Source organism: Peromyscus maniculatus, chromosome 10 (genome assembly GCF_049852395.1).
Source record: "Peromyscus maniculatus bairdii isolate BWxNUB_F1_BW_parent chromosome 10, HU_Pman_BW_mat_3.1, whole genome shotgun sequence".
NCBI lineage: Eukaryota > Metazoa > Chordata > Mammalia > Rodentia > Cricetidae > Peromyscus > Peromyscus maniculatus.
Window position 1 is genome coordinate 71,577,644 of NC_134861.1, and position 12,999 is coordinate 71,590,642.

At 45.3% G+C, this 12,999-nt stretch overlaps 1 protein-coding gene across 9 annotated transcripts in view; it reads right to left on the reverse strand.

Annotated features, from left to right (window-relative positions):
* Nucleotides 1–7,433, reverse strand: part of Clock (clock circadian regulator) — an 83,882-nt gene extending 76,449 nt beyond the window's left edge. For 2 of the 9 annotated variants that reach the window (XM_076546462.1, XM_076546459.1), the window contains exons 1-2: nucleotides 7,231–7,366; nucleotides 5,953–6,032 (exon numbers count right to left, since the gene is read on the reverse strand). The gene's annotated coding sequence lies outside the window, so the exon portion shown is untranslated. Of the gene's footprint in view, nucleotides 1–5,952; nucleotides 6,033–6,265; nucleotides 6,285–6,911; nucleotides 7,139–7,230 lie in introns of those variants that run through there. The other 7 variants (XM_076546465.1, XM_076546456.1, XM_076546463.1 and 4 more) reach the window with 6 other exon arrangements.
* Between the last annotated feature and the right edge of the window lie 5,566 nt (nucleotides 7,434–12,999).

Sequence of the window (12,999 nt, forward strand, 5' to 3'; positions counted from 1 at the left end):
TCTATCATGCCTTCTCCCATCAAGTTCTGTCTCACCTCCACTGAAACGGAAACAAAGGAAGTGCTTCCTTATGTTGTTTCATTCAGGTATTACGTCACAGCAACTAACATGCTCTCTGGCAAAAAATAGCAGGTCTGATATTCATTCAAAAGTAATTAGGCGGGGCTGGAGAGATGGCTCAGAGGTTAAGAGCACTGGCTACTCTTCCAGAAATCCTGAGTTCAATTCCCAGCAACCACATGGTGGCTCCCAACCATCTGTAATGAGACCTGGTGCCCTCTTCTGGCCTGCAGGCATACATGCAGGCAGAACACTGTGTACATAATAAATATATCTTTAAAAAAAAAAAAAAAAGTAATAAGGCATAAATAAAACAATAAACCAAACTGACCTAACTGGTATTTATAGAACACTGTACCCAACAACATTCTTTTCAAATACATGTAAGACACATTTACTAAGATCATACTTGGGACTATAAAACAAATTTCCATGAATTTAACACAATATCATCTCACTGGATTAGATTAGCAGAACTAACTCTGGAAAAGCCCAATATTTGTAAAGAAACTCACTAATCCCAGCTCAAAGAGATACCAGGAGCAGACACAGTTGTGTTTGCCTACAGTCCCAGATACTCCTAAGAGTGGCAAAAAAGACCCCCTCAGGTTAGAGGCTAACCTGGGAAACAACAGAATCCCAAGCCCCCCCAAAATAGAAAAATCTGGAAGTAAACAATTTAAGCAGTCAAAATTTCTAGTGTGCTTATAATGAAAAATCAAATGACCTCAGTGTCTAGCTTGAGAGATCAGAGAAAAAAATTATATCCAAAGAAAGCAAATAATGAGCAGCAGAGAAGAATCAAGGGCTTTAAAAACAGAAAAAGAAGAGGAAATCAGTTAAACTAGAGATTAGCAATGAGAATCCCAGTAAATTAATAAATGTCTAGCTAGGCTGCTCAAGAAAAAAGAATACTCAAATTACTAGATCAGAATAATGTGGATGGGGGGGGGGACGACACCCTAGAGCAATGGTTCTCAACCTGTGGGTCACGGCCTCTTTGGGAGATGAACAACCCTTTCACAGGGGTCGCCTAAGACCATCAGAAAACACAGATATGAACAATGTATAACAGCAGCAAAATGACAGTTATGCAGTAGCAAACAAAATAATTTCACGGTTGGGGTCACACAACATGGAGCACTGTATTAAGGGTTGCAGCATTAGGAAGGCTGAGAATCACTGCTCTAGGTTACATAGACATTAGACTCACTGTGTTTCTACAGATACTAAAAGGATAAAAGAATATCACAACCAACTTTCTGCTGGCGACTTCAAGGAAACACAAATTCCTTGGAAACCATGGCAGGAACATCCAGGCACGTGACCAACAGTGGCTGGGGAGGCAGCTGGGGAGGAGAGAGCACCCACCTAGTATGTGAAAGGTGCTCAACCTCAGCACCAAAACCAAAACCAAATCCCCAACTGATTTATGCTCATGAAATGAAATGTGAAATAAATTTCTAAGGAAAACATAAAATTAGAAAAAAAAACACACTACAAAAATCCTGGATTTACTTCATTATTGAACATTATTATTAGTCGATTATATAGACTGACATTTTTCCAATGAAATCTGTTGAATTTGGTTATCAACACAAATTCGGTATTATTTTACTTGTATTCTAATTCTGAAGACTATCAAAATTTTCAAGTTGTACTTCCTCTTATTAACTTAAAAATTAAAAACTAACATAGCCAACAGTAAAAGCAGTTAAGTAAATGAAATAAAAAACATGGATGAGAATAAACATTAAAAGAGTAACACTGCAGAAAAATAATGAGATGAAAACATGGTGCTGACTTGCTGTTAAAGGAACACAACTGTTTACCCTGTAGTAGGTGCTCCCGGTCTCTACAGTCAGGGGTCTGTATAAACTCCCACAACGCTCAAGCATAACAGAGGAAAAGGTGCCCAAGAAGACTAACAACGGCATCTCTGGGTGCAGGACTTCAGCAGTAGTTTAAACTCTGAAACTGTGCTGATGTTCTTTCTGTTTCCCGAATTTCCATACTGGGACGTGCTGCATTTATAACTGAGAGTTGAAAATTAGGAAAGTCGGTCAACTACTGAACGTTAAGCTTATCTCAGTACAAATGATAAATTCTCAGCTAGGCAAGTGGCTCAGCGACAGGTACAACTTTGTGCTTCTCGTTTCCTCAACACAGAAAGAAGCCTTGGAAGCCAGGTGTGGCTACCCCTGTAATCCCATGCTAGAGGAGCTGGGGCGGGAGCAGTGAGAGCACAAGACCAGTCACAACTACACAGGACTCTGACTCGGAAAAAATCCAGCCATCACCACCAACAAAGAGGGAATCAACGTGTGCTCTTATTTTCTACTATTTATAATGAAAATTAAAAATTGAATATCAAATTAAAACATGAACTCTTTCAAAAAGCAGAGCATGTTGGACATGGTGGTATCGTGTCCACTTTTCATTCTAGCATTCACCATATGAAAATAAAAGGGATTTTATAAAATAAATTAAATATTTAAGATACAGAGCTTAAAAAAACAAAACAAACAACACCACCACCAAAAAGAAATCCTTTAGGGAATAGAGATGGCTCACTGGTTAAGAGCACTGGCTGTTCTTCCAGAGGATCTGGGTTCAATTCCCATCACCCACATGGCAGCTCACAACAGTCTGTAACTCCAGTTCCCGGGGAGAACCTGACACTCTTCTGGCCCCCAAGAGAGCCCATACTCACATGGTGGAGACATACATGCAGATAAAACATCCAAACACACAAAATGAAATTCTAAAATAGTCCTTTTAAAAAAATCAAAAGCAATAATAAAAATTTACTCTTATAAATGATTTCTCTTTGTAGAGTGACAGGGCAGACTTAAAATAATAAACAAAATTATTTCTATGTGAATTATACAACTAATGTGATAACTCAAAACTGTGAGAATAAGTTGTTTAGGTAATTTAATATTTGCAAAATAAAGCACGGAAAAACAATTTCTTTATCCATGTAATTCACGGAAATTACATATATCAGGGCAATTAAAAATGGTTGTAAAGCAACTAATAAATGCCATTATGTAATTAAACCAATTAGTAAGAATTAAATTGTTCTTACATTTAAAGGTGTTAGGTTGATAATTCATCCAACTCTACCAACAATTTAAAGCTCAGAAAAGGAGAAAATACAATTAGTTGATGCACTGTCTACAAAGAAATTATACTTCAAAAAAGATGCTTCATGCTTCTGCAAGTATTTTAAGGAAATAGTCAAAGACAGTTTTGCTATAAAATATGAAACTTTTCAAAGTAATTTGCTTCCCACGGTGTTTTATTACAACATTTAGAGTACGTAAATAATTCACCTGACACAGCAGCTAAGCAGAACTAAGCAGCAGCGTGCTCTGAGGAAGAAGAAGAAGAAGGTGGTGCTCTGAGGAAAGAGTGAGCAGAGACTTTCTGTACTTATAGCAATATCTGCCTGACATGTTTGACAATGGACAGCAGCTCAATGACAAACCCCACTTCTACGTTTCATATTTTAACAACCTTGAAATCAATATGTAATGAATTCACAATGATCAAATAAGCAGCAAAGGCTCTTTCCAATGGAAAAGCTTAATTAAGTAATATATCCAGACAAACAGCACCCAACTCAGAGATACCTGCCATGCAGTTGCAGCTGGCTCCTTCACATGAAGAAAAGAGTCTAAGCTTTCGGTTCTCTCCTTTCTTAACTAACTTAAGCCTTAACTACAAGGCTGGGATGCCTATTCACCCTCAAGGGCCCATACTTGAGACCCTACAATTTAGGCCCCTAAGAATGCTATAGAAAAACATGTTAAAATATAAGTTTCTACGCGGAATTCACATCAGTATGACATCCCTCTAAACTGCAGGTGCCTCCATACCAACTAGTATCTCAATATTGGGGGCGGGGGGTATATGGGGTTATGTCCTAAGGTTCATATCCCATGTTGAAACTTTCTGACATATTCTAAGTCATTTCTACCCTGGAGCGTGGGGTACAGTACAGGCAAACTGACAGAACAAACCATCATTCAAGAAGAACTCACTAACTTGGCCAAGCATAACCCTAACAGTCAAAAGGTTGAGCGAGGCAGGAGGTTCTCTACCTCCAGACCAGTCTGGACTACAAACTAAGACTCCCCAACACCCCCACAAGTAACTACCATAAACAAGTTCAATAATTCAGTTTTTAAGATTAAAATAGACATATTTATAATTCAAAGAAAAAGATGTAGAAAGCTACACATCCAATTGTTAGTACTTATTTCTGGAGGAAGATATGAGGTGAAAGTAGAAATGTCCATCCAGTGTAATAGAACATAGCTGCAATCCTAGTACTCAAGAAGCTGAAGCAGGAGGATTATCATGAGTTCAAGGCCAGTCTAGAGTACAGAGTAAGTTCCAGGACAGCCTGGGTTACACACAGCACGAGATTCTATCTCAACAACAATAACAAAAATGGAAGACAGCCTCCACTTATGTGATTCATCTGGTTAAAAGACTGGAAAAATTCACATACATAAGTTCAAATGAAAAATAAGTACCATTTTTGCACTGGAGTGACTATCATACACCTGCAACAAACAAACCAACCCAAATATCCTGCCCCACAAAATAAAAATACTAGTAATAGTAATCAAAATGTCTGTAGCAACTGGTTTCCATACAATCTTATTGTCACTAGAGGGAGTTTCTGAGTATTCCCTCCCTAAAATGATATCCACTCTCATAGCCACCTTTCAACCTTGACCTTACTGAAAAGCTTAGGCTGGCAGAACCAGAAAAATCATTAATGTATGTTTACACAATCTGTAATCATAAAAACCCTTAGTTTCTCATATTTGATTCTGAGTTTCATCTCTATCTATCTATCTATCTCTATCTCTATCTCTGACACACACACACACACACACACACACACACACACACACACACACACACAGAGACTTCACTGGGGTTCACGTCCTTAAAGGACATAATAGCTTCCCACCAGAAAAGCACAAAAAGATAGACCTTTTACTCTACTGGCACCGTAAATGCAGTGCTCCAACTTTGAGGCAGGGATCGACAAAAGGAGAATAAATTATAAACTATAGTTCCTGACAAAATTAAAGGGAGACACTACACTATCAACGCAGCATCATGCAACTGTGACGACTAATGCCATTACCACTAAGAGTCAACAAGGCAAAACAACAACCTTTGCAGTTTTGAATTCGTCTGTGACTTCACCTTCTTAAAGTGGAAAAGCCAGCAAATTCGTCCTAAACTTTTCTTCAGTTTATTCTTCAAATATTAAGAAAAATAATACCGAAAATGATCAAAATTCCCTACAAAATAGGGAACCAATATAAACTATTTTAAATAATTTTTGTTGTTCATGAATCCATAAAACAATAAAAAAAAAACAGTAGACAACGAATAAAACATTTCATTTTTCTAAACCTTTCCTCTACAGACCACTTCTCCCTTTCCCGTAATTATTGGTTTTCTAGTATTATTCTAGGACTTCCTTATGCAGAAGAGCAATACAGATCTTAGTCATTACCCTCTCCCTTAACATATAAAACAACACACAGTCCACACCAATTTACTCCTTGCTTCTTTCACTTTATGCCAAAGTTTTGTGTTGTTCTTTTTTCACAGGTAATCATGGCTAGTCCTGCAAACTAACCAATGGCACTCTAGTCAGTAAACTACTTCACAAATAAGGTTTTTCCCCCCTAAGATTTTAAAACAAACCAAATTTGAGCTGTTCCGTGGCATATGATTTAGAGACAGCCACTAAATTATATATCCTATTAAGAATTCCTTTTTAATCGGGTATGAAAATGGATGTCCGACAATTTTTCTTCTGTAATCTCTAACAACGCCATCGAGTGAGATTACCTTTCCTGTGATTTCGGAGGATCAGTGCCGTCGTCAAATCAACGATGCCTGGAAAAGTTTCTTCTTGTGCTTTTCTTTCACTGAAAAAGGAAACACCGGGGTTTGTTGTTGCCGTCTAGAAGGGTCTAAGAAAGCCTTTCAGGTCGTGGGGGGTCACCGCATTCGAATATCAAAAACCCAGAACCTGATCTGTCATCTGCCAGGTCAGGGGCCAAAGCTCTTCATCTTTCAGGATTCTGCCGACTTAAACCCGGGGCGTCTAGGGCGGCAGAAAACACCCCCGGGGGAATCTAAACTTCGGGGCGCGACGTACTGGCCGAGCCAGGACCACGTCCAGGGCGGTCAGCTCCGCAAGCAGAGGGCGGTCGGGCGCCGGGGGCCCTGCGCAGCTCGCCGGACCAAGCAAGCCCCGGAACCACGACCACTAACGGAACCAGCCCTGGGCGGCCGCGGCAGCCGCTCGGACCGCGGAGCGCGCCGGCCGGCCGGCCACGGCGAGGGCGGGGGCTCGGCGGCGGCGGCGGCGGCGGCGGAGCTGGCCGCCCCATCGCCCCATTGGGCGCCGCTCCAAACGTGCCCGAGCGGTGACAGGAATAAAGTGGGTCACAAGGCCTAGCGGGTCCCGGGCGCGAGTCCTGTCGGCGGCCGGCTCGGCCTGCCCAGCGCGCGTCCAGCCCTCCAGCGCGCTGCCGGGCCCCGGCGTCCCTCCCGGGTCGCAGGACCCGCCGCGCCCCCCTGCCCCGCAGGTAACCCCCGGCGGCGGCGGCGGCGGCGGCCCCGCGGACGCTTCACGCAGGCCCCGCTGAGTGCGACTCCCCGGAGCTCGGCGCTCCTCGGACCGCCCGACCCCGGCCGCAGCTCCCGCCTCCCGGCCTGGCCGCCGCCGCCGCCCCCCACAGCCCCGGGCCCCGCACACCGCCCCTCCGCGCCCGCGCTCGCCCGCCCGCCCGCGTCCTCACCGTGCGGCCGCCTGAGGCTCCGGCTTCCTCCCTCCCCCACCCGGGACTCTGGCCGCGGGGACTCGGGACAGCCAGGCCGCGACGACCGGGAAAACGCCGCGGCGGCTCCCTCCCGGAGCCCCAGCAGCACCGGGGACGGCCGGGGCGCGCCCCCAACCCACCCCTCAAAATTCACCGCTACTGCCGCGCTCCTCCCCCTCCCGGCCTTCCCCTCCTCCACCGGCTCCGGAAGCACGCATGCGCCGCCGGGGCCGGCCGGCCGCCCGCCCGCCCGCCCGCCGCGCGTCCGACCGGGGCCCACCCTGCCGGGTGCACTCACCGGGAGCGCGCGCGCTCGGCGGCGGCAGCGGCGGCGGCCAGATTTCCTTCGCGCTCTCGCCGTCCGGGGTTTCCTCTCTCCAGCCGGTAGCCGCCAGCCGAGTCCGTGATTGCGCTCCCTCCCCGGCGCATGCGTCGTGGGCGCGGGGCTCCGCGGTCGGCCGGGCTCTGCACTCGCCCCTCCCCTCGCGGCCGCCTTCCCCCAGCGCGGCCGGGCGCGCATGCGACTTTTCCCCGTTAGGCGGCCGCGCGCCGCTCCGCGCTGCGCTGCGCTGCGCTGCGCTGCTCCGGGGGATCCCGGGCGCCCGAGGAAACCCCACTCCCGCGGGGCCCGCGTGTGCACGCTCTGGGAAGCCGCAGAGGGAAGCCGGGATGCCCCGGGGCCCCCTTCTCAGCTCGGGCCGGGAGGCGGGGCCTGGTGGGAGGGTGCGGCCGGCCGCCGCGGTTTGGGCGGCTCTCGGTTCCCCGGGATGCGGGCGCTCCCTGCCTGTGGGAGCCGCCGGCCCGAGAGGGGCCTCTGTCCCTGGAAAAAGCAAAGAGCTTAGCTGACGCCAAGTTAAACTCCTCCAACCCGACTTGGATCGGGTCGGCTTCCTCTCCAGGAGGTGCGTGGACTGCCGGGGACTCCGTTTCCCGGCTGCTCCCCGGAGGTGGGCATGGGCGACCCAAGTGATCCGAGCTGCAAAAGGTCGGGACGTGTTTTTGGTCCTTTTATGAAAAGGCAAGAGGCACTGTAAAAGATGAGGATGGCTCCAGGGATGAGCCAGGACCCTATTTTACACTGGTTTCGTGGCCACTGCACCCGAATTATTGGGAAAGAAACCCTGAAAGCCCTAATTCCTAATAACATGTTTTAAAAATCAATTTAAACCTGTACTCTTAATAAACCTTAGCTTCAAAATCCTCTCTCCAAGGTTAGATCCACCTCAGTAAGAATTACATTTTTGGTGTATGCTCAGAATAAAAGAACTTCAAAACCGGCGAATTTAGCTTCGTGCTCTCCCAGCAGTGTGAACGCTGAGGAAGGAGAATCCTCAAATTCCTGGCTAATGTGGGCTGCATAACCAGACCCTGTCTGAAGAACTGGTGCATGCTTTGTTCATTTCGCCGTTGAAAGGCTCTTCCTGCGCATCTCTGCTGTTCCGAATCCCTCTGCTGCTCTGGGTCATTTCCTTTGAACAACTTACCCATTCTCCACTCAGTCCCTGTGGGCCAGGCAGGACACTGCCAAGGGGGAACCTTGAGTTCTCTCTCAGCCGGGGCCGCCACTACCAAGAAAACGTTTCCAGTGGATTTGAAGCTGGAAGAAGGAAGCCTTTTTGTGTGTGTGGCTAATGAAAAAGCCGGCACCACGAAGGAAAAAACAAAAAAGCAGATTCAAAGACGGAGATGCAGCCTAGATGCTTGATGCCCATCAATGCGGGCTGGATTCCTCTGGAAATTTCAGTTCAAGTAATCAATAAACCCTTGAGTGTGTTTGTTTTATTGCTTAAAACAATGAGAGCTTTTTTGTCCCATACAAGTTAGCGTCTTGATTACTGGTAGCTAGTAAACAAGAGGAAGTAAGGTTAGAAAATGCTGATGCAGCCGGACGAGAGAGCCTGGGTGCTTTTGCTAGGTTGCAAGTTTCAGTTTTAGTCTAGAAATAGCCCTTTTTATATTTTATCTTCAAAATGACCTTTGCCCCTTTTAATGTCATTGTCCTCTCAGTCACCTTTGACTCCTCCCTCTCTCACATTTGTGTTTAATTATTTACCGAGCCCTGTTGATAATCCCTTGAGTTTCTGCTCAGTCCTCTGTCACTGTTTGAATATTTCCCACGGTTCAGGTTACAATCCCTCCCCCCCATATTCTCTCCAAGGGAGGGGGGAAAACTTTTTCTCCCCAACTTTAACGTTCTGTGTTTCCATCAAGAAAAAAGTTTTGCCTTGTAGTTTCATAAATCCTAAATCTAAACTCTCAATCCTAAAGTACCGCCTTAAACACCACATGTGTTGGTTATGGGTTCTGTAAACTCCCACGCGCCTTGCTATGATTTAAAAGTGTTTCTCATTCTCTTTTCAACTGATTTCCACATAAAGTTCTCTATCTGTAAAATGAGGATAATAGACTCAGCTATATATATATGGATATGACTTCAGGGCTGGGCACTTGGTATTGGATAACCAGTTTAGGGGCTCTTCTCTGGGGAAGACTGTTTTCCTCCCGACTTTAGCATTCCTTAGTTGCCTGTAGTTCTTTATCATGGGTTGAGGCCCCGTGAGATTTACCCCTTCTGGGATAGCGTGTCTATTGATGTCTTCCTTGTTCAGGTCTTGTTTAGGCAGCCATCTTGTTGAGACTTCATGGGTGCAGCTTCTCTGACATCCCTAGGAAACATCTCACAGCGAACTTTTTGTTCCTCTGTTTCTTACCTTTCTGCCTCCTCTTGCACTATGATCCCCGAGCCTTAGGTACAGTACAGGAAATTGTGTTGTAGACATCTCAGTTGGGGCTGAGTATCATCTAGTCACTCTGTTCTCCGCATTTTGATCTGTTGTGGTTTTCTGTAATGGTCTCCATTTGTTGCGACGACGACAACATGTTTCTTTGATGAGGGGTGAGACCTGTACTTACCTGTGGATGTAAGGATTATTATTTAGAATGCAGTTAGGACTCTTGCTGGATTAGGAATGTGGCAGTTGTGGGTTCTCCTTCAAGGCTCATGATATCACTAGCACCAGGCGGTCGGCTGGGTTTCCAGTCCCAGGCACGATTCCCTTCTTGTGGAGGGAGCTGTTGGGGCTTAGCCTACACACAAATGCACGCCACTATTGCACTCTCAGGATGTTGTTTGGCCACTTTTAAAAGTCATTCCTTCCATGATTTCCAGTCTTCTTCGTTCATGTTCTTCCCCCGGCTCTGTATGTTCCCCTGGTCACAAAGCAGTATCTGTACTTAAGTAATGCCGTTCACATCTGCCGTTGACATACCAGCTGTTCCATACTTCTGGGGGAGTTGGATGCTCAGGCATGCAAGATAGTACTGTACAGTCTTTAAATATGCATGGCTCTATTTCTTTCTAGTCCTTTTTTTTTTTTTTTTGGTTTTTCGAGACAGGGTTTCTCTGTGTAGCTTTGCGCCTTTCCTGGGACTCACTTGGTAGCCCAGGCTGGCCTCGAACTCACAGAGATCCACCTGGCTCTGCCTCCCGAGTGCTGGGATTAAAGGCGTGCGCCACCACCGCCCGGCTCTTTCTAGTCCTTTTAAAACAGGGGATTTCAATAAGGTATGTGGTATTGTGGAATTCATAGATAAAAGTAATCCCCCCCCCCAAGCTTCAGAGTATTACACCTAAAATGCAAAAATCAGAATTTTGGAGAACTGTGGCTTTAGGTGGTGAGAATGATTGTTGTCCCCCTTTCCAGTCTGTAACTGGAGCCCTGGGAATGGTCACATTGACCCAAGCGTTTTGACTGAAGCTTCCACTGCCTCGGTTTTCATACACATGTCCAATTACCCACTTGATGTCTTTCCTGGGTGTCTCAAGTATGCCACACAAAACAAATACCCTTTTGAAACTGTGAGTGGCTAATAGTGGTACTTACTTGTGATCCTGGCACCGGGGAGGCCAAGACAGAAGGATGGTGAGTCCCAGATCCACCTAGGCTACCTAGCAGGACCCTGTCTCCAAAGAGAAAACCAAGTGTGAGAGAAATCACATTGTATTCCTTCTAAAACTCCTATTTGCAGTTTATCCAAATGCTTCATCGTGGCCACTACTCCCTTTGTGATCTGCCCCATGCCTGCCCTCCAACCTTATGGCCTACCATTTGCTCCTGTGACATTCCCAGAAACATCTTTTCAGTTCCTTGCTAATCACCGCCCACTTTCAGGCTTTGACACAGCCTCTGCTGTGAGCCCTTGCCTGCTTGCTATTGTACCTATTCTTAAGCCTGCCTCCTCTGCTGTCATGTGTCAAAGGATCTTGGTATGTTAAAGTATTCCTACTCTTCTCCCACCTACACATAGTACCCACAGTTTCTCTGTTTACTGTCTCCCCCATAATACTTCTTAGTTGCATGTGTATTTGTTTAATGTTCAATGGCTTACTTTGTAACCATCTCCCTACCAGATGATACACTTCAAGAGGAAAGGAACCACATGTTTTATTTACTATTTTTAACAGCATTTATTTCAATATCTGAGGTAAATAAGTAATTGAGTGAATGAAATTAGAGATGCTAGAGAGATTTTTATATCCCCAACTATAATTGGAGGTAGAATGTCAAGAAGTAGCTCTAGGAATTTATATAAAAGTATAAAGGAGGGATAAGTTGGAGTTGATTGGGGAAGATCATGTGACTAGTACTGTTGTCCTACTACTATTTGAGAATCCAGAAGAATGTGGAGCACTATTATAGAATTAATTGTCCAAGAACATGAGACTGTAATAAACTTACCACCTATATAAGAATGTGTGTCGCTGTAAATAGATAAAGCTAGCACCTGTGCAGGAGTATTCAACACTGAAATAGATGAGTTACTGTCTGTGAAGATATGTGACAGTGATTGAGAAAGCTACCACCTGTATAACATGTGTAACACTGCAACAGAGGATGTTACCACCAGTATACGATGCTAAGTGAAGTCCAAAGCAGGAATCAGAGAGCATCAAGAATCTCATCTTCCAAACAACTACTAATATTTGATGCCAGAAACCTCCTTTGGCCATGGTCAAAAGTTGTGGAAAGTGGATTTTCAGTGGCCATCTCTAACTTCACATGCAAGCATAGCACTTAAGAAGAGGAATACTCGGAAACAGTCATTGGAACCATGTTGCTGCTGCGGCTGTCTCCTCTCCATCTTCCTCGTGTGTGTGTGTGTGTGTGTGTGTGTGTGTGTATGTGTGTGTGTGTGTGTGTGTGCGTGCGCGCGCTAAGGATCAAAGCTCTCTACCCCTCAATTATATGTCCAGCTATTGGCTCTTTTTAAGACAAGTCTCAATAATGTATGTAGCCCAGGCTGCCCTCAAACTTGTGTTCTTCCTCTCTATCCCCCGAAGCCGTATCTCCTTGAGTTTCTACTGAGTGCTGCCTTTTCCTTTCCTCCTCTTTTCATTCCATGTTAAGTGACTAAGGCTTCAATAGCATCGAATTGAAGGTTTCTCTAAACTTTAAGAGCCTAAAGGGAGACTGTAATCTATTGTAGAATATTATTGTAAGGTGTGTTACTTTTGTTTATGTTGCATTTATTTAACTCTGTGAAGCTGTGTTGCTGTGCCTGTATAAAACACCTGATGGTCTAATAAAGAACTGGCCAATAACAAGGCAGGAGAAGGATATGTGGGGCTGGCAGGCAGAGAGAATAAACAGAAGGAGAAATCTGGAAGAGGAAGGAAGTAGACAGAAAAGAAAGAGGAGATCAGGGGCCAGCCACCCAGCTACACAGCAAGCCACAGAGTAAGAAGCAAAGAAAGGTATACAGGAATAGAGAAATATAAATTGGGAAAACTTAAGTTAAGGAAAGCTGGCTAGAAACAAGCCAAGCTAAGGCTGGGCATTTATAATTAAGAATAAGCCTCAGTGTGCGATTTATTTGGGAGTTGGGTAGCAGGTTCCCAGAGAGACGAAGAATAAGAAAACAAAAAGCAACAGTAATCTCATCCATAGGCAGGTTTATCAATATCACCCAAAACTTAACCAACACAGGAAGAAAGAAACCGCTGAAGAGAAACCGCTGGCCAGAAGTGGGTTGAACTAAATCAAAGCACACATCCCTACCATTTGAT